Source organism: Sorex fumeus, unplaced genomic scaffold, assembly GCF_029834395.1.
Source record: "Sorex fumeus unplaced genomic scaffold, SorFum_2.1 ptg000265l, whole genome shotgun sequence".
NCBI classification, from domain to species: domain Eukaryota; kingdom Metazoa; phylum Chordata; class Mammalia; order Eulipotyphla; family Soricidae; genus Sorex; species Sorex fumeus.
In genome coordinates this window covers 16,902,100-16,929,089 of record NW_026606322.1, presented here as the reverse complement: position 1 = coordinate 16,929,089, position 26,990 = coordinate 16,902,100, and positions in this window count along the sequence as shown.

The following is a 26,990-nucleotide window of genomic DNA, read 5'->3' as shown; positions in this document are numbered from 1 at the left end:
TGGCTCCAGAAGTACACTGCCTTGATGAGAAAACTACCACTGAGTAGAACATAGTAAAATGTTTGATCCGCCACAGAATCATCAGTCAACAGTCCCTTGTTTTACATTTTTTATGATTACAAGGAGATTTGTGAGCTGGAAAAGTATCTCATTGTACATACGCAGGAAAATTTTGATTTTTATTGAAAAATAATCAACTGCTTTACTGGTTGAGAAGTATGTTATAATTTCCCTTCTAAACACAGACATTTCAGTGAAAGGGGAAAAGTAGGGACGGAGTTGGATCACATACAGTAGTGCTCAGGGCTTACTACTAGCTCTGTGCTCAAGGATCACTCCTGGCAGTGGTTGGGGGATGAAATGTGGTACTGCAGATTAAACCAGAGCCAACCACGTCCAAGACAAGAACCTTATCTGCTTCAAAAACTCTCAGTCGGAGAAGGAATTTTTAAAAATTTTTTAATTTATTACTATTTTTTAATTTTTATTAGTGAAACACCATGAGGTACAGTTGTAGATTTACAATGTTTTGTGCTTGGGTTTTGATTATACAATGATCAGATGCCCATCCCTCCACCAGTGCCCATTTTCCACCACCATGGATAATATCCCTCCACCCCCATCCCCCCATCCCACCCTGCCTCTGTGGCAGGGCATTCCCTTTTGTTCTCTCTCTCCTTTTGGGTGTTGTGGTCTGCAAAAGAGGCATTGAGTGGCAAACATGTTCAGTCCATAGTCTACTTTCGACATGCATCTCCCCTCCTGGGAGGATCCTCCAAATACCCTTTATTTGGTGTTCCCTTCTCTATCTGAGCTGCCCTTTCCTCTAGAATGCCCGACTGGCCACTAAGCTATGGAGTAATCCTCCTGGTGCTGATCTCAGCTATTCTTGGGTATTAATCTCCTATTTTGTTACTTTATATCACCCAGATGAATGCAATCTTTGTATGTCTATCCCTCTCTTTCTGACTCATTTCGCTTAGCATGATACTTTCCATATTGTACCACTTGTATGTAAATTTCATGACTTCATCTTTTCTAACAGCTACATAGTACTCCATTGTGTAGATGTACCAAAGTTTCTTTAACCAGTCATCTGTTCTTGGGCATTCAGGTTTCTTCCAGATTCTGGCTATTGTAAAGAGTGCTGCAATGAACAAACAAGTGCAGATGTCACTTCGACTATACATTTTTGCCTCTCTGGGATATATTCCCAGGAGTGGTATTGCTGGGTCAAATGGGAGCTCAATTTCTAATTTTTTGAGAATCGTCCATACTGTTTTCCAGAAGGGCTGAACCAGTTGACATTCCCACCAACAGTGAAGGAGTGTCCCTTTCTCGCCACATCTACGCCAGCATCAGTTGCTTTTGTTCTTTTGGATGTGGGCCAGTCTCTGAGGTGTGAGATGGTATCTCATTGTGGTTTTGATCTGCATCTCCCTGATGATTAATGATGTAGAGCATTTGGAGAAGAAATTTTTTTCCTAATTTTTAAAAATTTATCATTGGTTTACCACATTAGGGGATTTCACAGGCTTCGATTTATTTTTCTATGATGTGGTAAACATTTCTTTGAGAAATATGTGGTTGAATGGCAAGCAAATTGACTTCTCCATGACTTAAGGCAATACTTGTAAAATTATTTGAATTTTTCCTAAAAGATGATTAATACTCACTGTGATTCATGGTCTTAATCTTTAACATTTGCTTCTTGTTTCATTTTAGCAAGTATTTATACAGGGCCTGCTAAAAATCTAATGCTATTTTAGATGCTGAAAGGGCTTTTAAAGAAATGCTGCCTATAATTCAGTTCCTATTCTCAATAAGGTAATATTTTTTCCTTTGGAAAAACATACCAAGCAGCACATATGTGAGTTCACGTCTATGTAATGAAACCCCAGGGCAAGAAAAAAAAATTAATTTTGGATGGGGTTGTCAAGGAGAGGGGAACCTCAGATGAACTTGGAGAGATTAGGCAACCAGGATGTGAGAAGACACCCAAATGAATTATTTTCAATAATAGTTGTAATCTCTATTTCTTCATGGCTAGGCAGACTCAAACGTTCATTCTACTTTGCATCAGAAAAATTAAACAGTGAATATAAAACTGTGCAAACATGAGGACAACTAAATTTTTCTGCTTAACATTTGTTCCTTAAATCGCTTTTTATAATGAATTGTTACGTGGAAACTGGGAGCAGGATCTGGCATCTGAAAACAGGAAAATAAACTCTCTGCTGTGTGAAAATGAATTCTCTTTCTACTTTCGGCATTGGAATTGTAGTCGACTGACAGACAGCAGGGTCCCTCCCCAGGAGGCTGGCAGAAGGCTCTCAGAACCACCCCAGGGAGAGCTTAAAAATTAGTTAAAACATGGTTCAGCCAATTTAGTTTGATTATTTTCCGTTGTAGATTATGGAGTTGGCAAAGATTTTTAATCAAGCATGATCTTTACTGAAAATAATTATTTTTTAATTTGAACTACAATATAGGAGCTAATGAGATAGTACAGCAGGTAAGGAGATTGCCTTGCATATAGCTGACTTAGTTTCAATCAGCCAACATCGCATTTGGTCCTCCAAATACCACCAGATCTCACCCTTTAGCACAGAGTCAGGACTAGGCCCTGCCCACCACCAAATATGCCCCAAATAAATAAATAAGCACTAATGCAAATATGCAAATTTACATAATTGTAACTGAACAGACAGTAATTCATTGCTAAAGTTGTTGTCTAATATCCTGAGCCCACAGTGGCTACTCTGCCCCCACCCCTTGCTAAAGGTTTCCATGCAGGGTCTCAGCCGGCTTGACCACTAAAGGAAATGAGAAATGCAAAGCAGAGATAGCAGCACAGTGCCACAGTTATTCTTTTGTAAGAAAAAATATCTCCTTCTTTGTACTACAAGGGCTTATCTTGAAGCCGAAAGAGGCCAAGGGCTATTCCTCCAAAATTATGCCAGTGGTCATGATTGTGGACACAATATAGTTAATGCATTGGTTAATTAGATGCAGACTGTCAGGCTATGGTTACAGCCCACTAAGGATACAAACCTGACGTCCCCACTTAGGAAGCTTATGGCCTAAATGAAATACAAACAGACCTCAATTTCCTTTCTTCTCACTTGAGTGACTCTATCTGACACTGCTCTGTCACGTCAGAAAGACTCTGTCATGGAGAATAAGCCTCTTAATAAGTATGCAGAAGGGGACATGAACAGATAGAGCAAGGAGCATGCTAGCACCCCTTTCTCAAAGCTTGGGAAGGCACTTTCCAAGAAAGAGAGTGTGGTAGAGATGGCCCAGTCCTCTCCTCCTTGTCTTGATTCCAAATCGTATGACATTCCCCTAAATCACAGAAGTTACACTGAAAAGATAGAAAATTAATGGTTGCCAACCCTCTAAAGAGATATTTTTGTTTTACTCACCTGGATTACTATGATTGTCATCATGGTGAAATCATTCTACTTTAAGCTTACTGGCTTAATGCAATGCTTTGTGTAAGCAGAGGCAGATTCTCAGATACCCGAGGAATCAAGTCTCGTGGCTACAAAAATGAGCTGCACCGTTTTCTCGAAGCACAGCCCTTTCGTTGCAAAAGGAATGCGCTACTTGGTACTTTATTAGAATAATTCAGAGTGAAGGTGTGATTGTCAATGAAAGCATTTCAATATTGGGAGATCAGATCGATAGAACAGGGAGTAGGGTGCTTTCCTTGCACATGGCCGACCCAGGTTTGATTCTGGCATTCCATATGGTCCCCCAAGCCTGCTAGGGGTGATCCTTGAGCACAGAGCCAAAAGTAAGCCTTCAGCACCACTGGGTGTGGGCCGAAAAACAACAACAATAACAACAACAAAAAAGAAGCAAACATCTAAACACTGGAACAATAAATGCTGATGGTTTCCACAAGGATGGTTTTATCTAAACCATCGATTGAAAATTTAAAGTAAATTGTGTTTAGAACTCTGTACTCTGTTCAGAGGAAGGAATATGGATACAGTGGCAGGCATGGCATAATGGTAGTTTCCTAAAATATCTAAACATTTCTGCTCTTGTAAACCAATGCTACCTCAAGAGGGAGGGAAGGAAGAAATAAAAGAAGAAAGAGAGAAGGAGAGAAAGAGAGAGAAGGGAAGTATGGAAGGAAGGAAGGAAGGAAGGAAGGAAGGAAGGAAGGAAGGAAGGAAGGAAGGAAGGAAGAGAGGGAGGGAGGGAGGAAAGGAGCAAGAAAGAAAGAAGAAAGAAAAGAAAGAAAGAAAGAAAGAAAGAAAGAGAGAGAAAGAAAGAAAGAGAAAGAAAGAAGCTGCAAAACAAGCGAAGCCTCCATTCACTCGTTCCCTGTGGGTTCCTGCCTTTCTCTCCCTACTGTGTAGGAATCACACTGATCTTTCCCCTTATTCTCATGGTCACAAGACTTGAAGCCCCAGATGTGTGGGCTTTTGACTGCACTGAAGCTCCAGGGGCGTGTCCCATAACTTAATTCTGTTCTTGGCATTACTTCTCTGGAGTTACTGTGAATTCTACAAGTGGAAGGCTTGAATTCACAAAACTGTCCCTGCTGCAGACATCACTCACAAGTCTCAACTTGTCATCTGTACATCTGAGTGACAGGACTATAAATTGCAGTTCCCACAACACCTCCTTCAATTCAATAATCTCTGAGAAGTGTTCACAGAATTTTGGGAATCACTTGCCTACATTTGCAGGTTTATTATTAAAAAATATGGTAAAAAATGCAGATGAACAGCTAGGTAAAGGGATGCAGAAGAGACAACCTGGAAGACTTGTAACAGCAGGAGCATCTGGCCCTGGCGTGTGGGAACAACCAGGTCTCCAGCACCTGGAAGTGGAAGGTGTCTGAGTGCAACTCCCCAGAAATTCTCGGAACTCCATACTTTACGGATTATCATGAGGACTTACTTCCTCTGTCAGGCATAATGGATCATTAACTTCATCACTAAACATGCCTCCCTTATCCAGAGAATGGGGCTGGAGTAGAAATGAAAACTCCCCCCTTTTTAGTCTTTCTGGTGACCAGCATCCTCCAGGGACCTGCTCGGAATCAATTAACTGAAACAAAAGAGGAACCTGTCATCTAGGAAATTCCAAGAGATTTAATGCCCTTCCAAGTATTTTTTTAAAACTCGAAAAATTAGAAAGATTTAGGGAGATCTGTCAAAGACACTGGTCAAATGTCAAATTTTAGCAGGCATGAGGACAGAGTGGCTAGAGACCATTGTACACATCCCTTACTAGTTCCCATTCATCGCATCAGCTTCCTCGAGAGGCCAACAGCATATGACCCATTTTGGAATTTGCATGAAATTTGCATGCAGCAAAGAAGGGATATACCATAGCAAGGTAATTCCTCACTTATCCTCCTGCAAAGATGCTTTAAGACCAGGTGACCCTCTCTTTGGGTGTCAGTCACACACCACAGCTTCCCAAAGGCTAAGACATCCTCAGACTGATGAACCTCAGTTGATTTTTGGCCTCACATTATTTTCTGTGTCCTTTCGCTGGTCCTCCCAGTGAGGCATGGTTTGGACTGTCTTATTTGGTGCTCAGATATCATCTTGGATTTTGATGCCCCTGGTCCCCACCTTCCTCTCTTTTTCCAAAGTCTCTGGATGAGGTCAGCTCTTACTACCCACTTTAGTATTTCAGCTACACACTTTGCTCCTCATCAATTTTGTTCTCTTAAAGCCTTCAATTTCCAAACTCTGAAAGTCTCCAATTTTGAAGCTCTGGGGGCAGGGTGGGCAATGAGGAATGCAATATCCCTGGGGTGAAGAGCATCTTGTGGTTTCTTCATCCTCCCACAGTCTGGCGACCAGGGTGAGTAAGGCTCCAGCTCCCTGAGGCAGTAATTTGTATGAAGTTGGTTGTACCTGCTGGTGTTACTTTTTGGGGTTCTAATTGGAAAGAAAGCCAAAAACTTAACATGTACACCAGGAAAATAACTTGGAAAGGGATTTGAAAACATTTCAATTCAATTATAAGTGATGTGAAATTAATTGCTTGATTATCATTAGAGGTAAATTTGACCAAAAAATATGTTTGATTAACATCTGGCTCTACATGTGTTGTAGTATTAATGAGCTTTTAAGGTTCTTTTGACAAAAACAAAAACCTCTCTCAATGACCTGTGATTTCATCTGAAAACCCACTTTATTATTAAGGTATTAGATGTAAGTGATGCTTTGTCGTAGCTAAAAAAAAATAATGTCTAATAAAATAAAACATGTAAAAAGAATGCTTTAGGGCATAAATATAACGCACAAAGTGAGTGAGAATGTTTCAGAACTTTATTGTCCAATCTGATGGATGCTTACTATATGTGACTGCTCTAAGTTAAAATTTAATTTAGTTAAAATAGTTGAGAGCACCAGCCACATTGAACATTGCGTAGTGGCACGTGTTTAGTGGCTACTATATTGGACAGTATACACTTTCATAATCTCTATTATTTATGAAAGTTTTGTTGGGAGGGGATCCTCAGAAATGCTCAGGGGGCTGTAACATGCCCAGGTGAGAAGTTGGGCCCTAGTGCATGTAAGGTAAAAACTCTAGCTCTTCATACTATCTCCTGGTCCCTGCTGTATGTTTCATTAGGTGTTTCATTAGATAATAGAGAGGACTTATTACAGAGTAGATCTAAATGGACGAATTCTAGGATGACTAGAAATACAGGAAGCAAAAAGGAAAGTACTGGAAGTACTGTGGGCAAGAGGAAGGTCTTCAATAGAGAAATAAGATCCCAGATGGGAATAAGGGGAACAGTGAGACCAAAAGCTCTGCATAGTTCATAGTTCATATATTCATCATTCACACTTAAACCTGAAATCTCCTGATTGTATACTCTTCAGTAAGGCAAGTAGTAAGACTTCTGGTTAAGTTATCCTTGACTTCAAATTCTGACTCGGAGTAGGAGAGACAGTCCAGAGAAAAAGCACCTGCTTTTTATGTGGATTGGCCTGGCACTGCATATGGTCCCCCAAGTACTTTCAGGAGTAAGCACTGGCACAGAGCCAGTGGTAAGCCTTGGGCACTTCCAGGTGTGGCCAAAATAAACAAATGAATAAATAAATGCATTTTTAAAGTCAAATCCTGACCCCTTCTAATACTAGCTAGGTTCTTGTAGCTACATTATTTAATTCTTCTAATATCCCTTCAACTATAAAATAAAGATTAGACGTCTTATCCTGCACCATTGTTATGAAAATGAAAGATAACATAGGAATTGATATATTAAGGAGGCTCAACAAATTGGAGTTATAAATCCTATTAGCCTGCCTGAGGCCACTCATCACATCTTGGTATTTGTCTCAAGGTCAATGTATAGATAGCTGCTGAATTTAATTGAACTAAACTACTCCCTACTTTTCTTTTCTTGTGGGATGAAGATTGAGCCACATGAAGGGATGCGCAGGACATATTACTGGCTCTGCACTCTGGGATCACTTCTGGCACTGCTTAGAGAACCCTATGAAGTCCCAGGGATTCAACCTGGGTGCTGCTTGATGCACGCAAGGCAAGTGTCTTAACCTTTGTGCTAGCTTTCTGTCCCTTCCCTGCCTTTCTTTTTTGCACTCTTACTTTCACTATGAAGAAAAACCTAGCAAAAGAAAGATGCTGTGCATACTCTGATGCTATTTGTTTTGAGGGAGTAATTAACATGAAATAGGATCAGAACATAACAATAACTTGGAAGTTAATCTTTATAAGTTAATGAAGTTAAAATATTACAATTCATAAAGGAGCACTTGAATGATTCTGCTTGGACAATTATTGCTATTTACATTTGTTGAATCTTTTAAAAATTATGCCATTCACAGAATGGCTTTAGGGCATAAATATAAAGAAATCATACATCAATCATAAATGAATAATACTCCCTCTCATTATATAGTAGCAACAATTAATGACAATATATGACAAAAATATCTTATGTATTATATAATATTTTATGTATTTATATTATGTAAATGGGCTGGAGTGATAGCACAGTGGGTAGGGCATTTGCCTTGCATGTGGACAACCTAGGTTCGATTCCTCCATCCCTCTCAGAGAGCCCGGCAAGCCACCGAGAGTTTCCCGTCCACATGACAGAGCCTGGCAAGCTACTGTGGCATATTCGATATGCCAAAAACAGTAACTAGTCTCACAATGGAGATGTTACTGGTGCCCACTCGGGCAAATCGATGAACAATGGGAGGACAGTGCTACAGTGCTATAATATATAAATATGCACACATTTTAGTTTTCAGCAGTAGTGTTAATTTCTCTATTCGAAAAGTTGTTTTTATTATTTATTTATTATTTTTAAAATTTATTTATTGAATCATGGGGAAAACAGTTACAAAGCTTTCAGGTTTAAGTCTCAGTCATACAATGGTCAAACACCCATCCCTTCACCAGTGCATATTTTCCACCACAAAGAACCCCAATAGACCCCCCATTCCACCCCTTCCCATGCCTGTGAGGCAGATGATTTCCACTTAACTCTCTCTCTACTTTGATTACATTCATTATTTCGACAAAAGATGCACCATTATTATTTGGAATTTTACCCCAACAATCAGACCTGCAGAAAAGGCATCGTGAAATAATTTGTTTCCTATTGCTGGTTATGAAGACCATATGATTTTGTATTTCTGATATTTTACTAATTAAGTCTGGAGGGATTTCTGCTAAAAGCCGCATAAGTCCAAGATTGGTTTGTGTGCCTCAGGGTCCATGGCCATGCCAGAGAGCCGCTCATGGAGGGCAACTTGTGGTCTCGGCAGGGCGGAAAGGGCATGCCGGTTCCGCCCCCCATCCCATGAGGCTGCAGTTGCTTTGTCACAGCCAGCTCATACCTGGTTGTCCAATAAGATCTGTGGCGGCAGTCACAGTGCCGCGGGGGGTTGGGGAGGCAGAAGAGACAGACGCCCTTTGCCTCCTGGGCGGGGGGAAGGGGGACACGGCGCCATAGCTTACTGCATAGTCCATTTATATTTCTGCCAAAAGCTGCTGGGTTCTAAATTAGGTCCATGTACCTCTGGGTCCATGGTCGTCCGCTCATGGGGGGCAACTCGTGGTCTTGGAGGAACGGGAAGGGCCTGGAAAAGTTGTTTTTAAAAGGAGCTGATTGGGTGACCAGAAAAATAGTACAGAGGGAAGGGTAATTACCTTGGATGCAGTGGATCCGAATTTAATTACTAACGCCCCATCTGGTCCCCTGAGCCCAACAGGAGTGATCCCTGAGCACAGAGCCAGAAATAAGTCTTAAGCAAAGCTGGATATGTTCCTCTCCCCCAAGAAATAAGAGCTCATTGGTAGAACATCAAAATATGAAAACTGAACCATGGAATGTCGTCTTGTCCATTCTACTGCCTTCACATCGAAATGAATGTGGACTTGTATTATAAAATGCTTTATCATCTTTCTTAGGCTTGCACCTATTGCAATTTTTTTCTCTTATAAATATCTATTGGTCTTCTTCTTGGCACTAACAAATAACATCCGAGCCTTCAATTCTGAATCCGTAATTAAAATATTTGATCATTCCAACTGTTGAGTGTGGCTTCAAGAAATCCCAAATCACTGGAGACCTGGAACGCAGAAAGGCTGGACTGTGAGCAGGCATGGATCCACAGGCACCTTTCTTCCAGCCTCAATATTGCTCTTCCAACCCTTATTAAGCCAGTGCCACCACATTTTAATATATTTGATTCGTTAGCTTTAATTAGGTTTGAAGAAAATAGGGCAGCAATTTAAAACTAATGATTTTTGAAAAATAACCAAATTCAATAATTGGAAATTTCATGTTCATTTAAGTATTGTGGTCTCCAACCCTCACTGCCAGATCCCACCCCCCACACTTATTGATTCAATGAATTTGTCAGGGCACGCCGACACTAAACTAAATATCTTCCCAGAGGATTTTAACTTGCAGCTAGGGATAAGAGCTACTTTTTGGCCCAAGTAAAATTGATCTCTTTTTAACTAGAAAGGAATGGGACCTGTCTCGTTTTTCTCCTGCCAGAGAATAGAGTTTTGCCCAGGAGAATTAATGTTTATGGAGCTATTTTATTCCTTTCCGTCATGTTCCTACATAAATCAACATTTCCATCTTGACACCCACTACTTAGAGGCTGCTGTGATTCTCAAACCACTTAACTACCCCACCTCATTCTTCTCCCTTGCCTCTGTTCCCAAGAAGAGACACTTTCATTCCATTAAGGTGATTAATTTTGTTAAATCTTTAAATCCCACAAGTAAACGTTGGTGTTGAGACTTTTGAGACAGTGAAAGTGTTAAAGTATATGTTACCTTTCATGTGTTATTTTTAGTGCCAAAATTGTCCCTTAACATGTGGTAAATTGACCCAGAAAGATTACTATCATAATGGGAACTATATACTATTCTATTTAATTGTTTCAACATATGCACAAATTTAGTTATTACCACATACCATGTGCTCTGAGCAGGATGTTTGCCTTTATAGTAGGACCAAGATCAACTTCACAAGATCATGTTATCAAGTTAGCATTTTAGGACCATTTTCTTACTAATGCTTTCAAGTGCCAGTTAAATGGTGATACATTTGATAAACAGACACCCAGGTGCAAAAGGGAAACTTGTACAGGCTTCCATTGTAAGTCAGCTACAGCTCTAGTATGGATGACTCAATTAGAGGGAATATCTCTTTTCCCTCTACCCCTTCCTCTCTTGCTTCCATCTTTACTTCCTGCCTTTTCTACTTTCTTCTCCTTTTTTAAATATTCAAGGAAACAATTCTAAGCCTTATTAATTCATACCACTTTTGCACATTGGATCCAGTATTGACTTAAAGAAACAGAAATTCATAAAAAGTCGAATCTACAGGTATAAATTTCCCTATCCTTAATTTATATTCTACCTTCACGGTTTATATTCTATTTATATTTAATAAATATAATATAATATTTATATTTTATAAATAGTTTATATTCTATTTTTATTTAATTTATATTCTACCTTCACGGTTTATATTTATATTCTACCTTCATGGTTGTCAAACTTTGCTGCTGTTAGAATCACCTAGAGAGATTAAATCCCAATTGGCCACTTCTCATTTTTTATCAATTAAGTTGTATTGTTTTAGGAAGGAAGTCAGATTAATTTTTGTTTCCAGATTCCTGGGTAATTACTGCAATGAGAAGTATAATACTGTCCTACTTTAAAAGCAACTATTATTCTGCCTTTGATGCTTATACCCTTATGATCTATGTCTATTCATAAAGAATATATAGCTTTGCAAGTTTAAATATGTGTAATTTACATAATTCTGGGTGTTGTATGATTTTCCTTTTATACTCAATATTATTTTTAAGATTATCTTTGTTGTTTCATTATAGTTATAGTTATTTTTTAACTTCTATATAGCATTCACCTCTTTAACAAGGTGCATATTAGTCATTCATCTCCCTATTAGTGAATATTTAAAATACAATTTTCTATTCATAAATTTTATTCAGTTTATTTATTTAGGTTTTTCTTTGTGTATTTTGGTAATGATCTCATACATTTGTGTCAGCTTTATTTCTAGGTGCATAGAATTTCGAGCTGTTGTAAATGGTGTCCTGATATAATACGTTTTGTTTGTTGCACTCCATAAGAATAAAGTGAATTTTAGTGGGCTGATTTAGTGTTCAACAGCCTTGCCCAATTCTCTTATTAGTTTTAAGAACTTTTGTGCAGATTCTTTTAGATTTTATTTTGAAACATTAATTTTACTTATACATAGAGACAGTACTTATATTGTTTCTTATCATTATACATTCAGTTCCTTTCTTTTATCTTACATTGTTTAGGACCTCCTGTATCATATTAAATAAAAGCTATGATGATGGAAACTCTTGACTTCTAATATAAAGGGAATTCTCATGTTTCTCTGTAGAATTATGTCTGCTATAGTTTGGTTTTTTTTTTTTTTTTGGTTCTTTTGTGAGTTCCTATCTGAGATATTCTATCAGGTTAGAAAATTTTCTTCTTATTTTGCCAAGAGCTTTATTATGAAAAAATACTAAATTTTATTATGTGATTTTATTTGTAGTTGCTGACAGATTTTTCTTATTTAATCTGGAAAGATGACAAATTAAAAGAACATTTTTTATTATATGAAAGTTTATTATTGTATGATTCTTAGTTTAATAACTACAACTGTAAAAGCAATGTTTTAATGGAAAGCACGGGATACCTCTTCATCTTTCTCCACATGCTGTTTTTTTATTTTATTTTTTATTTTTTTGTAGGAGTACTGCTATTTATTCAGCCACTGATTAGCTGATTGAATTGTGCATGAACTCCACCTTACTTTTTTTCTTTTTCCATTTTTTATAATTTTATTTATTGAATCACCGTGGGCTGGAGTGATAGCACAGCGGTAGGGCGTTCGCCTTACAAGTGGCCAACATGGCCGACCCGAGTTCAATTCCTCCGCCCCTCTCGGAGAGCCCGGCAAGCTACCGAGAGTATTCGATATGCCAGACACAGTAACAACAAAGTCTCCAATGGAGACGTTACTGGGCCCACTCGAGCAAATCGACGATCAACGGGAGGGCCTTTACCTTTACCTTTACCTTTGAATCACTGTGAGAGCAGTTACAAAGCTTTTGGGTCTAAGTCTCAGTCATACAATGAAACACCCGTAACCTTCACCAGTGTCCATTCTCCACCACCAAAAACCCAGTATACCCCCATCCCACACCCTCCCCCTGCCTGTGGGGCAGATGATTTCTACATTACTCTCTCTCTACTTTGATCACATTCACTATTTCGACACCAGACCCAACATTATTTGAGATTTTACCCCAACACTCAGATCTGCTGAAAAGGCAACAACAGACAATTTGTGTTCTATTGCTGGTTATGAATAACATATGATGTCGTGTGGCTGCAGTAGGGCCATGTGGTTTTGAAATTCTGAAATTTTAACACTTAAATCTGGAGGGATTTCTGCCAAAAGCCACTGGGTTTAGAGATTTGCTCCTGAGTCTCTGGGATCATGGCCGTTGAGCAGCTTGATGAGGAGCCAAAGAGGCTGTTCGTGGGCGATGACTTGGGGTCTCGTTAGGGTGGGGAGGACAGGTCTGGCTCCACCTCCCCCCCATCCCGTGAGACCCAACAAGTTTCGTCACTGCGGGCCCAAGCCTGACTGTCCAATGGCCTCTGGAGGATGACAGCCACCAAGTCGCCAAGAGGGAGCAGGCGGAGGGACAGCACCCTTTCCCCCTTGGGGTGGCCCAGCGACAGTAACCTATTGCAGGGTCTGGACACATTTCTGACAAAAGCCGCTGGGTTTCGAGATTTGTTTCTGAGTCTCTGGGATCAAGGCCGTTGAACAGCTTGATGAGGAGCCAGAGAGGCCGTTCGTGGGCGATGACTTGGGGTCTCGTTAGGGTGGGGAGGAAAGGCCCATATGCTGTTTTTAAGGACACTGATTTTCTATTCTTGTTTTGCTTTGCTGTGCTTGTGGATCATGTGTAGTGGTAGGTATCAAACCTGTGTGCATGGCAAACTGTCCTTTAATCTTTATCTCCTAGTAGTTTCTTCCCTTAAAACAAATTAAAGGACGGGAGTGACAGCACAGTGGAGAGGGCGTTTGCCTTGCATGTGGCTGACCAGGTTCAATTCCCAACATCCCATATGGTCCCCTGAGCACTGCCAGGAGTAATTCCTGAATGCATGAGCCAGGAGTAACCCCTGTGCATCGCTGGGTGTGATCCGAAAAGGAAAAAAAATATTAAAATTGTAAGATTTTTTTGTTGTTGTTGAACCAGAGAAATAGCTCTAAAAGGCTGGGACTCATGCTTTGCCTGCAGATGTCCTGGATTTGTATGATTATTTGTATAATTATATTTATAGGTATAGTCTGCTGAGCACTGCCGGAAGTTCCCCAAAGTAATAAGCCAGACGTAGCTCCTGAGCACTGCTGGATGTGACCGGTAAACAAAGCAAAGATTTTTTTTGTTGTTGTTGTAAGTCAGTCTTAGCTGAAATTAACTTATTGACTCTTATTTTTCTTTTGATTGGTGTTAGCATGTTATGTCTTTATCCCTCCAACTTCAAATTTATCTGGATCGTTATATTCAAAGAGGGTTTCTTTGTTTGTGGGGAACAGGTGTCTCTCCAACAATGCTCTCTGTTTTTTTTTTTTTTATTTTTGGGTCACACCTGGCGGTGCACAGTGGTTACTCCTGGCTCTGCACTCAGGAAATACTCCTGGCGGTGTTCGGGGGACCAAATGGGATGCTGGGAATCGAGCCCCAGTCAACCGCATACAAGGCAAATGCCCTATCTGTTGTGCTGTCACTCCAGCCCAATGCTCCCTGATTTTAATGCTCAGCCCAGTGGCGCTAGAGCTTACCAAGGTCACCCCTGTAGTCCTCAAGAGCCACACCCTGCAGTGTTCGGGGATCAAACTCAAGTCCCCAAACATGCAAAGCATCCAGTGTAGGCCACTGAGCAGTCTTTCGGGCCTTCAGAGAGGGTTTCTTGCTGAAATATCTGGTTGCATTTTTTAAGTTCCCAGTGTTGATATTTCCTTTTACTTGCTGAATTTAGATAATTTACACTTTAAATGACTATTGATAAAGCTCGATTCATATTCAGCATTTGTGTAATTGTTTTCTATTTGTTGTATGCCTTTTTCTCAATTTTTTTCTTCTTGGTGTTTTTATAATTTTTTATAATTCTATTTTTTATCCTATAGAATCAATTACAAATTTTCAAGCTTTTCCTACTTATTGCTCTTGAGTTTACGATATATTTATAACTAGTTCAAGTATGCTTTTAAGTAACCCTTGATATTTCTTCATAGATGGTGAAGGAGCACATAAGAGAATATTTTTAAGTTATTTCACATTGTTGTAATTCACTTCACTAATGTCAATTCTGTTATAATCATCTAATACATATTATATAACCATTAAATAACTACCTGTTGTTGTTTTAAACATTTATCTCTTAGATCAATTGTCACTGTCACCGTCCTCCTGTTCTTCCTCGATTTGCTTGAGCGGGCCCAGTAACATCTCCATTGTGAGACTTTTTGTTACTGTGTTTGACAGCATGCCAGGCTTTGCCGGGCGGGTGAGATACTCTTGGTAGCTTGCCCGGCTCTCGGAAAGGGGCAGGAGAATTGAACCCAGGTCACCCAGGTCAGTCGTGTGCAAGGCAAACGCCCTACCCGCTATGCTATCACTCCAGATCAATTATTAATAAGAAAAAATAATGCCCAGGGTCAGAGCTATGACTCATAGGTAGAACATTTGCTTCGCATGTGTGAAACCCTGGGTTCAATTCATGGTATAGAGCTAAGAATAGTCCTCAAAACCCAGAGTTAGTGTAGTCCCAACAATAAAAATGAAAGAAGGTGTGGGAGGAAGGAACCCAAGAACTATTTTTGTTCGTATTTTCTGTCTTAGGGCCACACCCAATGTGCTCAGGACTTTCCTCTGACTTGGTGCTCAGGGAACTCTCGGAGAATCATAGCAGGTGTTGGAGATTGAACCAGGTTGGCGGCTTACGAGACACGTGCCTTGACCCTTGTACTATCTCTCTGACTCCAGGTCCAGTAACTGAAGCACCTGCCTTGCAAGCATGAGGCCTTGAGTTTGATCCCCAGTGATACTCACAAGTGCCAAGTAGGTCCCCAAGTCTCTGCTGCCTGAGACTCCCAGTGTTGTACATTGTGCAATTTGTGGCGCACAGCCAGATGTATGGGAGCACTCTGAGAAAGGTATGTGACCCTGGCAAGTTCTGCAACTAAAAATCTGTTAGCGACAAGGCCGGGAATACTACAGCGCCCCCTTGTGAACACTTTAATCAGAGAATGCATATGACATCACGACTGAAGGAACGCAGTCCCTGTAGAGGTGTGTGTGTGTGTGTGTGTGTGTGTGTGTGTGTGTGTGTGTGTGTATGTGTGTGAGCACCACAGCTACAGAGCTGTGGTGCTCTGTAGATTCTGATTTCTGACTCATACCAGTTTCATCTCCCAACCTTCAGTTTTTATAAATGTTTCTGGCAAAGCATGCAATGAATTCCTTCAGTTTCTATTTGTCTTAGGAAGTCTTTGGTTTTCCTTTACTATTACGGGATAATTTTACTGGATGTAGAATTAAGCTCGTGCAGTTTTCCTTTAACTCTTTAGATCTTTTACGCCTTCCTCTCTCTTTTGGTTATACCTTGACTGATAAGCAGCTTTTGTAATTCTTATCATTGATCCTCCTGAGGCAAGTTTTGTTTTGCTATTTCTCGCTACCTTCAAGACTTCTTGCTTTGTTTATGATATTACACAAGTTTAATGTAATATGCCCCTGCATTCAGTTTCATTTTTTTTATTTTGTTTTGTTGTTTAACCTGTTAGGGATTCTCTGAGCATCATGGATTTGATATTTTTATTAATTTTGAAAAGTTCTTGGTCATGATTACTTCAAATATCTCCTCTATTTTCTATTTTTTTCTCTTCTGGAATTGCAATTATAAATGTGTTATATTTCTTATTATTGTTTGACAGCCCTTGAATAAAAGTCTTTTCTGCTTATACCCTCCACTCCTATCCCCCATCTCCCCTGCAGTGATGTGCTTCTTAAGAAAGATCAGCTCTCAATTTCAGTTGCTTTGAATATATGTTGCTTTCTATACCTCTGAGTGTTTGTTGTTTCTTTACTATGTTCCTTTATATACTACATAGGAGGGAGATCATTCTGTTCCTGACTAACTTCACTCAGCATGATACTCTCCAGATCTTTTTCTATGAAGATAGATGGTGTCCCTAGAAACCTATGTCATTGAGGATAGACTTACTTTTCCCACATAGGGCAATTGCTCAGTCCTAAGACTCTCAGCGAAATTTGAATTTATTATTTAAATTAAAATTATTTTTTTATTTAAGTTTATGCAGTTTTTACTAAATTTATTACCAATATCAGATATTTTTCTGACTTCAACTACTAAATAATAAAAAACCAGTAATAGTTTTGTATTTTTGATATAGGGTACCTCCTCTTGGCTCTTTCTTACAATTCCTGTGTTTTGTTCATACCTGCATTTGTTCTTGAATATTGACTACACTTTCTTTTAGAGCCTTTAACAGATTATACATAATTATTTAAAATTGCTAATTATGCCATTCCAACTAACTGGAATTATTTCATTGCCATATCTATGTCTGATTCCAATGATTGTATTTTCAACTTGTGTTTCTTCTCCCCTGTAAGCTTTTGTTGAAAGCAGATATTTGTTATTTGGGTGATAGAAATTGAGGCTTTGTTTGAGGACTTATGTCAATCTGACTATTTTATTTAATATTATTTAGATGTTTAATATATTAATTGGCACTATATTTTATTTGTGTGAGAAGCTGTTATTGTCAAAAACTCTAAATACCCCCAATATTCCCATTTTTATCTCCTTGAATAAATTTTCATTAATCTTCCTCTTTCAGCATTCTATACTGGAGTGCTAGGGCATATGGAGGAGAAAGTATTCTATGTTCTTTTTTTGTGGGCCACACACAGCAGTGCTGAGGACTTACTTCTGGCTCTGCATTTAGCAATCCCTCCTGGTGGACTCAGGGAACCAGATGGGTTGCTGGAGATCAAGCCTTCATTGACTGTGTGCAAGGCAGATGCCCTACCTGTTGTATTACAACTCCAGGCCCACTATGTTCTTCTAATTAAGCCCAGTACATTAGTGAGCCTCTGAGTCTCTTATCATTAGAATAATTTCTCCAATAATGTTCTGCCACATCCCTTAATCTCTTTCCTCCTTTCAGACTTCCCACTCTTTCCTTAAAGCTCTGATTTTTGTTGGCTACATTCCCACCTCCTTTTATAGACATAAAGATTAAAGGGTTAGAATTGGAGAAGCCCCTTTCTCTAAGTCTCTGGCAAGTCTTCCTCGGCAGAGGCTGTCTCTAACTAGGTCTGTGACTTCATGACAGTTGATGACTCTTCTGTTGCCCTGCCAGAGATATAAGTGGATCTCTCTTGATCTTCAGCATTATAATCTTATAGACTTCTTGGAGGTAAATACCATTAAAAAAGTACCTTCTCTCCCGAGACTGTGACCTCAATAGTTCTCGCTCTCATGTTGTTTCACATTCAGCTGTCTAGCAAGATATAAAAATTTCTGTTGAGGCATTTTGATGAGTTATGGTTCCAGCGGTGTCTGTTCTAGGTAATCAGCTCTCAGTTGTGACTCTATGATTATGTTATGAACAAGGAAGCAAGCAGATAGGCAAGACCTTGACAATGTGGATTTTAAAATGTCGTTATATCACAGAGAAGGTGCTAGCATTGCATACTGTCTAACAAGGCATTTTGCCCACATCTTTGCTTCTCAACTGAGATGTGCTCTCTTCTCTTTCCCCCCTGGAGAAGCCATCATTTCTCTAAACATGTCCTTTCTCTGTCTATTTCTCAAATAAACATGCTTTACTTCCTCTTTATCTCCTTCCTGAATTTCATTATTTTTAAATTTTTTTCTGTGTGCTTCTTTTTTTTTTTTTAAAAAAAAGAAAAAAGATATTTTAGACACTGTGATTTTCAGTATTGACAATGGCGGGGCATCATGCAAACATTCCAATACCACACCCTTCAGGGGAGTGTCAGCACCCCTCCACCAGTCCGTTTCCCACCCTCCACTCCTATCCCCCATCTCCCCTGCAGTAATGTGCTTCTGAAGGAAGATCAGCTCTCAATTTCAGTTGCTTTGAATATATGTTACTTTCTATACCTTTGAGTGTTTGTTGTTTCTTTACTATATACCACATATAAGGGAGATCATTCTGTTCCTGACTAACTTCACTCAGCATGATACTCTCCAGATCTTTTTCTATGAAGATAGATGGTGTCCCTAGAAACCTATGTCATTGAGGATAGACTTACTTTTCCCACATAGGGCAATTGCTCAGTCCTAAGACTCTCAGTGAAATCAGGTGTTGGGGACAAGTTTCTGTACCACATAGATGAAATAGAAATTGGATACATCCTGAGAGCTGCCAGTTGATTTGGAGGAATTTGAGTACCCAGGCAGGCTGTTGCTCTTGGCAAACTTCACCAGTGCTCAGCCTCCTAGACATTTCTGCAGGTGACCAAGGTGGGTTGAGCAGGAAGGCAGTAGCATCCATTCCTTCTTGAGGCTGCACCATCCTTTACTCCTCACTTCATTTAATCATCTACAACATTCTAGGGGATACCCAGGGTACCTGCAGTATTCCACTAGGAGATGTGCTTCTTTGGGGGATGAGACCTACTTCTTTGTGGGCTCCCCTTCTCTTGTTTGTGACCCCGATAATCCTTTGTTTCTACTACTGCAACTTTTCACTTCTGGATTTTATAATTTTTAGTTTGTCTCCACTGCATCTATCCTATCGTTAACCCAATTTTAAGTACTCAGGTGATGGCTCCTGACTGATATTTGCTTTTTCTGGTCCTCAGGTATCCTAGTGTCTTATTAAAATATTCTAATTTATGGCTTCTCTTCTAGGGAAAGGATTTTGAAAATCCTGTCTTCTTATTGGTAATATAGTTTCTTCTTAATAGTGGTAACCCGGGAACATATTGCACTTAAATCTGCACAGGTACTTTGGAGAACTATGAGACAGTCAATGGATCAGGGCCTGGGACTGAATTTTTCTCAGTACCTCAAGGTCCTATCATTGGAGGAGGTGAACATGAAGAATTAAAGGATTTATGTCAAATATCCGAGTTTCTTGAATCTAATCACTGGAAGAAGGTGAAGGGCATGACTCTGCCAATACAGAAGCCTAACATTTCTTTAAAACAGTACTTTAGAGCCTGCAGTGGTAGTATAGTGGGTAAAGCACTTTCTTGCACATAGCCAACCCAGGTTTGATTCCAAGCATCCCACATGGTGCCCTGAGCACTGCTAGGAGAAATTCCTGAGTGCAGAGACAGTAATAACCACTGAACACTTCCAGGTGTAGCCAAAACACAAAACAAAACAAACCCAGTACATTAGTTTTTTTTTTTCTATTTAGTTTTAAGTACTTCCTTTTTGTTAAAAATGATGTCACTGTCCTCCCGTTGTTCATCGATTTGCTCGAGCGGGTCCAGTAACGTCTCCATTGGAGACTTTGTTGTTACTGTGTTTGACATATCGAATACATAACGGGTATCTTGCCAGGCTCTGCTGTGGCAGCAAGATACTCTCAGTAGCTTGCCAGGCACTCCGAGAGAGGCGAGGAATCAAACTAGGGTCGGCCATGTTGGCTGCATGCAAGGCAAATGCCCTACCGCTGTGCTATTGCTCCAGTAAAAATATCCAGATTTCAAGTCAAATTCCCTTAACAAGCACAATGTGGACATGTTTCTGGTTCTTCAATATTCTAGCATCTTAAGCTTTGGGTTGCAACTCTACATGGAGTCCTACAACTGAATTTTGAAGGTCACAAAATATTTGGCAACAGTAAAGGTTTTCTGGATGTGTAGAGGCCAAAATTTTTTTTTTTTTTTTTTCCCCCTTTATTTTATTTTATTTTTTTAAAGTTGTAGATTTACAATTTTTTGTGCTTTGGTTTCAATTATACAATGATCAGATACCCATCCCTCCACCAGTGCCCATTTTCCACCACCATGGATATAGAGGCCAAAATTTAACTCAAAGTCAACTTTATAATGAAAATTGTTTCTTGCAGAACTTGACTGTTTTGCATTTCTTGGGTAAAAAATGAGTTGTGAGTGAAGAAAGTTTTAAAAGTCCTCTTTCTAACCATTCCCACTTTCTTTTTTCTACGGACTAATTCATGGGTTTTATTTCAGCATCAAGTGGGCTTTACCTCCTCAAAAAATTTCTCCTCCCAGAGGAAAGATGTTCCCACTTTCATTGTGAAGGGCAATGTCTGGCCTGGGAGTTTCTTGGAGGGAAAGATAATCTTTTATTTCTCCTTCCAGGTTCTTAGCTGAGGCACCCCCTGTAATAGAAGACAGACTAATGGAAGAAAAATAAATTTTGTATGCATGGGGGCCCCAAATATAGGAAAACCACAGACAAGTTAGGCAATTGAAGCTTTGATGCTGAGGGCACCAAAGGAAAGAAGAATAATTCATGGAACGATTAAGATGTGTAGATATTTAATAATTTGATATTTGCCTTGCTAAATAGATAGGTCATGTAGATAAAAGACTATCTCTATTAGTAACACCTTCTGGTCCAGAATCTCTCTCAACTCCTTTAGAGAGTTAAGGAAGAGTTAAGAGTTTATCTTAAACTGCTGTGGTCTTAATTGCCCTCAACTCAAAAGAATCCACTTAGTAAAATGGAACATTCAGAGGGAGACCTTTTCTCTCCCCTTACTTTCATGTTATTCCTTGTTATTTCATGTTATTTATTGTTATGTGGTATTTTCTGAAATTATCTCCTTGAAATTGTTTTTCCTCCTGAAGCCTGTCACATCCTATCACTATCACTATCATCCCGTTGTTCATCGATTTGCTCGAGCCGGCGCCAGTAATATCTCTATTCGTCCCTGTCACGTGCTAGTGTAGCCAGATGGCCTATTGGGGGATCTTTTAGGGTCAGGCTAATGAGGGCCATCATTGTTACTGTTCTTGGCATATCAAGTATACCACGGGGAGCTTGCCAGGCTCTGCTGTGCAGCGGGATACTCTCAGTAGCTTGCCGGGTTGAAGAGGTATGGAGGCTTTTGGGGCAGCCTCTAATCACCTTTCCAGGTGTTCCCAGTCAGGCATATATGGGGGCAGGATACTCTTGGTAGCCTGCTGGGTTCTCTGAGAGTGAGGACTAGACAATAAGAGGGAGCTTAGTTTTATAGTCTCTGGATCTTGGTCGTTGATGGGGTTACATGGCACTTGGTGGGTGTAACTGTCTAGCTACTGGAAGATGGGAGATCTGGGTGGAGGAGGCCCAGTCGTGAACCGAGCAGGCTTGCAGATCTCAGCCCCATGTCCCGCACATCTTGGTACCTCTGCTGATTCCCTCATGTGTGAAGCTCGTCTGAGCATGTGGAGAGTGGTCTTAGCATGGCTGTAGCTGGGTCACAGAGGTCTTCAGCTGCCAGGGCTCTGTTTGGTCACAGCCATGCTAAGACCACTCTCCACATGTTCGGATGAGCCTTATGCATGAGGGAACCCACAGGTGTGCAGGACCCCAGGATGAGATCTCCAAGCCTGCTCAGTTCAGGACTGGGCCTCCTCCACCCAGATCTACCATCTTCCACTAGCTAGACAGTTACATTCACCAAATGCTGTGTAACCCCATCAATGACCAAGATCCAGAGACTATAAAACCAAGCTCCCAGAAGAGAACAAGGCCAAGTGCCCCCGTGCTTGGCAGTCCTCACTGGGGCCCCTTGGAGAGGGGCGAGTTGAGTTTCCCATCACATCCTAAAGGGCAAAAACTGTTATACAAAAATTCTTCTCTGTTACTCAAAAACAGATACACAGAACAAGACAATTCTTTTTGATTTGGTTTTGGAGCCCCTCCCAGAGGTGTTCAAGAGCTACTCCTGACTCTGCGCAGGGGATACTTCTAGAAGAGCTCAGGGAATCTTGTGGCCTTTGGATTGAAACTGGACCTCGCACATGCAGAGCACACACTCCATCCTCTGAGTTATGAGACAGCCTCACTACAATGTTTATGTAATTTTTTAAATTAAGCACAATGTAGTGCAGGATATTGCACGACTAATAGATACCTATTTCAGGATTTTTTTTTCCTGAGTCAGGAAAATACCCATATAACCAACACCCAGGTGAAAATAATAACCCTTTCCAGAAGTACAGAAAATGCGTTTTGTCCTCTTCCAATATGTACCACTTCCCACAAAGCTAAGAGCTATCTTGACTTCTAACATGTACATTACTTTCGCTTATTTTTGAAATTTATATAAATAAGATTATTCAATTTACATTCTTTTGTGTCTACTTCTTTCATAAAACATTGTGCTTAGAAATGGAGGAAAGGGGACCCCCAAATATGTCTCTTTGAAATAAGGATTATCTTGAGTTGATGATGATGAGAATGATGATTTTCAGCAGCAGGAATTCATAGGAATTCTACTGCTGAGTCACATTCCTGGCACTTGAGTAATTATTTTTTGAGAAACAGTGGACAAATGAAATCAACAGAAAATCTAGTCGAAATTGCCCCTTTATCTAAGAATTAACATACATCAGGGCAAAAAGAAACAGGAGAGACTTTCGTTTTGGCAGGCTGATTATTTTGAATTAAAGTTACTTTAGAAATGGCTGGTACAAGAAGGACATGTTGACCCCTCTTTGTCCCCAGGAAGGCAGGAAATAAGTCTCCAGTGTGGAAGGTATCCTCCCTGTGACAAAAGGAAGAGCTACATCCTTAATCACCAAGATAAGGACATCAGGACAGAAAAGAGAGTATAAACAAACCTTGTAACTTCCTATTGAATTTACTATCCCAGGTCCAAATCACTTTGCCTTGTCCATTTGTCTTCACAAATTTATTATTTCTTTGTCTACATCAGTGTTTCCCCGAGTCATCTTTACCACCCTTAGCGACACTGGAATAGTCCAAGGCTGTGATAATAACCTTGAGCACTATTCCATATGCTACTTAAAGAAGGTACATTTCCAGCATACATACTGCCTGAGCCCATGTGCTACTTGTTCCCACGTGGCCGAGTACTTTTCCTGAGCACATGTAGTGCCCGAGCACATGTGTCGCCTGCATCTCCCCTCTTGAGATGTGTACTTTCATGCTTTCATGTCCAATGTTGGGATGTGTGTAGGACTATCTCTGCCCTTGGAGAAGCCCAGGCAATCTCTTGAGCACAATACTCTCCACTCTCCTACTTTCTCTTCCTCCTTCCCTTCAAAACCTCCAATAAAAACTAATTTCAAAAAAGAAGAAGAAGAAGGAGAAGGAGAAGGAGAAGGAGAAGGAGGAAGGAGAAGGAGAAGGAGAAGGAGGAGGAGGAGGAGAAGAGGAGGAGGAGGAGGAGGAGGAGGAGAAGGAGGAGGAGGAGGAGGAGGAGGAGGAGGAGGAGGTAGATTTCCAGAAAAGTGCTAACTACTTTTGTTTTTCCTTGAAAAATAGTCAGTAGGCTATAGAAGTTGTGGACCTCTAGTCTAGTGGGTATAAAACTGCCTACTCAATCACCCCTTTGAGTGATCTTTATACAGTTCTCATACATGCAAAATTTAATCTGTTTTTATCCTGCTAATTTGTTTTGTGTCGATCTAAATATTAGGCCAAAGAACCTAGAAGAAAATAAGAGGATTTGGAAATTTCTGAGTACCAGACCTCTGAGGAAAAATAAAAAATAGAAATCTCCATCTGTAAAGATATCTTCGTCTCAGAGAGTACCAAATGAAGGGTGTTGTGAGGGTCCTCCCAGGGTGGGAGAAGCATGCTAAAAGTAGTCGATAGACCAAACATGATTGCCACTCAAAGCCTCTCTTGCAAAACACAGTACCCAAAAGAAGAGAGAGAGAGAACAAGGGGGAATACCCTGCCACAGAGGCAGGATGGGACGGGGGGGGGGGGGATGAGGGTGGGGGGGGATGCTGGGACCCATGGGGATGGATGACGGGCACTGGTGGAGGGATGGGCACTTGATCATTGTATAACTGAAACCCAAGCACAAAATTTGTAAGCCTATAACTGTACCTCATGGTTTTTCACTAATAAAAAAGAAAATAAATAAATAAATAAACATAACCAAAAAAAGATATCTTCGTCTCACTAGAAAGAGGAAAATGAATATATCTAGAAAGTTTATCAGGAGAGAAGGCATGTTCTTAGTTCTGTGTCATAGTTCTATCCTTATTAACACGTTTTTCCTGGTAACCCATAATTCCTTTTCCCTTGTCCTCAACCCCATACAACCTCCTTTTATGTCTTTAGCTAGAGATGGGATTTAAGGGGCTCTTTACACTTCAGGGAGTTATCCAGGTTTCCTGATTTTATCATATGTATATAAATGATATAGATTCTCTTAGACTTCTATTTGCCTTTCTTCAGTTAAGCTGTTTTTAGCTAAGGAACTAGAAAAATAGAAAGACAACGATTTTTTCTCCCTTATAGAAAATTCATTCAAATATTTTGTGTGGATTGTTGTGTGGTTAGTTTGTTCTCCTGGTTTGATAAGAGGACATGGTTTCATAATATTTGTTCGGGAAAATATCCCTGGACAACTGCTGTTGGTCCTTTAGGCCTTCAGTTGGGTCTTAAAAATAGCTCTGCTTTCATTTTATATTTATTTTTTGTCTTTTCCATAGGATTTGGTACACATACATTTGCATTTTAAAGAGAAAACTTCCATGAATCATTTGTTTTTTAGATTTTCATCTTTCATAGAAATCAGTTTCTATAATGGTCACACCAACTTTCACTTTCAGTAGTAGTGCAGAAGAGTGAAATAAATATGTACTTAATAAATGAATCCTTCTTAAATTTGACTCCTAAATTTGACACAATCTCTCTAGTTATCCTTTAAAATAAGTTTCTGTTTCTTCTTTTAAATTTTTCAGCTTATATTTGCTAATGAGTGACTTAAACTAGAACTAAATGGCAATGTAGACAAATGTTACCTGCGAGAAAATTCTTAAACATTGAAATAAAGCTATAATATGGATGTTTCCTTTTCTATCTTTATAGTGTAACTGCTGATTACTGTTCTGGGAACAACTAGCTTTACTGGAATATCAGGCTGTGAATAATTCTGAGAGTATATTTAATTTTTCAGATGCATATGAATAATATATGCCTTCCTTTGTGGAATTACTTAGTCTTTCCTCTTGCTGTAAAGATATCCTAATCAAAAGTAATTGTGAAGTTAAACAATGGAGACCAATTAAAGTGCAGTTACCATTTGCTATATGAGTTCACCAGTGTAATCTGCTCCTGGTGATGGGAATCTGCTTCTTTAATCGAGGCAGCCACATTACATTATCTGATCTGAGCTTCCTGGGCTCTCAGCAGGTAAGAAGAATTGAATTGAGGGAAAAATTAAGTGTTGCTAAGAGGTGAGGTAATTTATTCAGGAATCAGCACTGCTTTCTACGAATTTCTCTTTAATAGTCTCCCCTGCCTGCAAAGCTATGTAATTTACTAGAAGACAATTTACATTTTAGCATGGAATCGACACAAAATGGACTCTGACAGTTCAGGGAATTTTCACTTATTCACAGGGTCTCATCTGTGCTGTTTGGGGAAAACCAATTGAGCATCTCTAGTGCAGGCTCTGTATTGGTGCCCACAACCCAGATGCGTAAGACATTACAGCTCCGCAGTGCTAATCCACAATCGTAGGTGAAAACCCAGTTACACTGGGACTGATCAAAGTGAGTGGTGTAGATTCAAAGATTAGAGAAAATTATTTAGTGGCCCTGTGCAGAAATGTTAAGGGTTTTGACTTTTTATGTTGTTCCTCAGGCCTAAAAAAGGGGACTAAAATAAAGAATGTGCATTTTTGCCTATTGATAACAATAAATACTCTATTTCTGGACTGGAGCTTCTAGTATAATACTTCCAGTAAATGGAAAGGTGCAGATTAAATTAAGTAGGCCAGAGGTTTTTTATTGTCTTTAAATTGAATCTTTGTGGATTAATGGGATTCAATTCATCTGACACTTATTAAAAAGGCAGGAGAAGAGACAAGTACAAAATTGCTGTCTTCATCAAACTTTTAATTTTGTACTGTATTGACATAAAGAGGTAGCCAATACCCCTACTGGATCTGTACTGTCTTCTTTGAAAATGAAGGTTTCCCTGTCCCAGGAGAGGACCAGTCAGGAGCATTTTGAGACCAAGAGTCAAGGGGATAATCTAAGACTTCCAGATTGATGAAATTCAGATACACTATTTGACACAGTGGTATATTAAATATTTTAAGCTGAAGGAGTTTGAGAAGAACAACAGAAGCAGAAAATTGACTCTGACCTCCCCTGCTATATACACTTCCATCTCACAGCTCCGTCCTATGAAAGCCG